Genomic DNA, 3420 nt, shown 5'->3' on the forward strand with positions numbered 1-3420 from the left:
ATACTATGATCAGAACACAATACTTCAAAGAACCCGTCCAAATAGATATCCTTTCGAACACTATCGAATGTCTTTTTATTCTATTGGTAAGGTATTCCGATCACACTATAAATTCAATACTCAGGATTATAATTGAATATGTGCGTTTCTCCTTATAATATATTTAGAACGACAATACTTCAAAGAACCCGTCCAAATAGATGTCCTTTCGAACACTAGCGAATGTCTTTTTATTCTATTGGTATTGTGTTCTAACTATATTATAAATTGAACACACAGGATAGGTATGTGGAATGTTGATTTTTTTACCTTTTGAGGATGTAAGTAGACAGGTGTTGTATATATCATAAAAAGATTTGATATAGGTATTATGTAAATAAAAAGATAGATTGTTTTGTTTAAATTATCATAAATTATGAATTGGAAACCAATAAGACCATACGTGATATTTTGAAAGTTAATGCAATAATTAAGTTTTGACTTTTGAATATTTAATAAAGAGACGATAGAGATTTATGTAGTTGGAAAGATAGAGCGAAATTTCGTGTCTTCGATGTTGAATGGCGTAGGTCTTGCGTACTCGTCTGCTTCTGATGGTGATCTCGCGTGCTCTGTGTTTTGCGTGTGGTGCGCTGCGTTGTTTTATACAACCGGTCTAATCCCCTCTTAAATCATCGCTGCGCAGCATCCAGTGCGCTGGCAACCTGGCGCTGTGGTTTAAGCATTGATACGCCTTTTCCGTGATTGTAATGAAACTTGCGTATTGACTATTGCCGTATAGGTATTATTGTTGAGGTAAGCACACATTATTGTGCTTGTCATTTATTCTGATAGATGTATAACTTTTATTCTTGATGGTTTGCTAGTTGATGAGTGACGATTCATTGGTCGATATGGACTCGCTTGAATGGTGCTTGATGAAAGGTTTGTGTTCTTGTATGCAATGCATATAGTGTATGAAGTAATCATAAGTCATTAAGTTTGTAATCTGACATTTTGATTCTTTGTACCTGGTCCGCGTGCTTGTTTTCCTATTCATGTCTATAAATCAATAATATATTATGTTTTATATATTATACGTCTTCAACTTGACTCATTCGTACGTGTTTAATTCGCGGTTCATTGGTTGGAATGAGTTTGTCTGAATAGCGATTGAGTTTGGACGTGACAAAAGGTGTGACGTGTAGGTTAGTTATATTTAAGTAAGTTCGTAAGTTTAGCATTTTGATATTTGAATAATTTACTTCTTTCTACCGTTGGCATCCGTGTATTAATTTTATTGCGTTTTGTATGAAATGCCGGGTGCTGGCTAGATATTTAGATTCGAATGTGTGTGTTGTCTTAATGTTCTTGTTGTAGACGATTGCATCATAATATGGTGTATGCTCGTATCATTTCTTTGATATTAGCGGTGAGATGGTGTCTATAATGTAACTAGTTTTTATTACTTTGTTATTGAGTATATGGCTGATAATTTCATTATTTGGTGTTTCGGCGGATGCCCGATACCACAATCGTTGTTTTTTATAGATTTAATTCTGACGGTCTTAATAATTCTTTTAGTCTGATAGTATTGTATGTTCCCCTATGTGGAAATCATTAATTCGTTGGTGGCCGTGCATTAGATATATTGCGTTCTGGTTATCTGCTTCCGAGTGTGATTATTGCTCTCGGGTGTTATCTTTTGATGTGCTGCGGTATGATGTAATAGCATTAATTCTGGGTGGTCTGAGTTTATAATGATTTAAGATAAGTAAGTAATTTATTTTATAGTTTTAAATTGCGTTTTTAATCTTCTATACCGATGTATGATCGTTATTGGTTCCAAATCATTGTATGTATTTATTAATATAATAGGTAGAAATATAATATAGTACAGTAGCAAAGACTTAGCGAGACTGACCCAGGCCAGGGGACCCAAAAGTCAGAACAAAATATAGGTACCTAATACCTATGATATTAATTATAATATACATTTCATTTAGAATATTTGCAAAATAGCTATTATAATAGCTACAACCAATAGCAATAATCGTTTTTCGTAAACCTACTATATGATTTTATATCATTGAATTAAAATTTACATATCCATTACAGTGATACCCACACAACACATAATGTTCAGCAATTTTAAAAATAAATGTTGAATGAGAACTTTTTGTTAAATATTTAATGTATTTTAATTTTTAATACATATTTTACAAAAAATAATTTAAACATTTATATATTTTGACTTTTTTTTGTATGTGCCAAGGTGTGCAAATACGATTTGAATCACACTGTTAATTTTTCCAGATGGCTTATACAGCCATTTATACAACTTACCTACTTATATAGGTGTAAATACACATTTTAACAAGGGGGTGCTTAGCTCTAGGTTTTATTGTGACTCAATGGGACGTAACACCATTATTTACAGCAATATACAGCAAGTGTCCCATGAGGATTTACTCATTGCGATATGTCCTGAGAATTGAGATAGTAAATATATCATTAATCTGTTGTTTTTTTTTTATTGAGTTCATAGAGACAAGGACTACAAATATTTTATTTTATTTTTTGGTAAAAAAGTTAAAAAAATATTTTTTGTTTTTTGAACAATATTAAAGATAGCCATTTTATAGAGTTTATTTTTGAGAAAATGTTGACTTTTCAATATTTTATTTTTATTTATCTCATGATTTTTAATAATTTTTTTGGTTTATAGGTAAAACGGCAAAAATTCGGTTTTTGTCCGTTCGATGAGTCCTCTTCTACGGCTAATAATAGGTTTATCCTCACGGGACACTTTGTATAACATGCATAGTGCATACAATAATAATAACAATAATAAATAGATTTCTCGTGATATTAAACTTGGTTTTAACTTTTAAGTTCTAATCATTATTTAATTTTAGAAAAAATTTAAAAAATAAAAGTAGGTAGGTACCTAAGTATAATTATAAAGACTTGATTTTTATTTTACAATCCCTATGTTACAGTAAGTATCACCAGTGACTCTTAAGAGGATGTCAGCGCACTATTCGTTTTCTCTCTCTGGCCCACGCGCAACATAGACAAAACGCATTTACGCAAAATCATTTTTTCTATGCGTTTAAGTAATCTTAGCACGTTCACCGCCGCTGCCGATCACGGGTCGGCGTTGGTATTGGGACGGTCAGGCCGCCGCCGACCCGTGATCGTCACTAGTGCATATTAAAAATTCGCTTAAAAATAGTTCGGTTATCGAGGCACTGCTATATTATTTATCACGGCCATACAAAAAGCCAATAAGCCAATTCTTTGTAGTTGATTTCTGTTTCCCGCTTTTTTTAATTTACTTTTATTGTCCCGCGTGTTATCAGCAGATACGCGGCTATACACACCAGAATAGAAATATACGTGTGGAGGTCAACGTGTAAGAGTAAAGTCACCTATTAC

Source organism: Acyrthosiphon pisum, chromosome X, assembly GCF_005508785.2.
Source record: "Acyrthosiphon pisum isolate AL4f chromosome X, pea_aphid_22Mar2018_4r6ur, whole genome shotgun sequence".
NCBI classification, from domain to species: Eukaryota; Metazoa; Arthropoda; class Insecta; order Hemiptera; family Aphididae; genus Acyrthosiphon; species Acyrthosiphon pisum.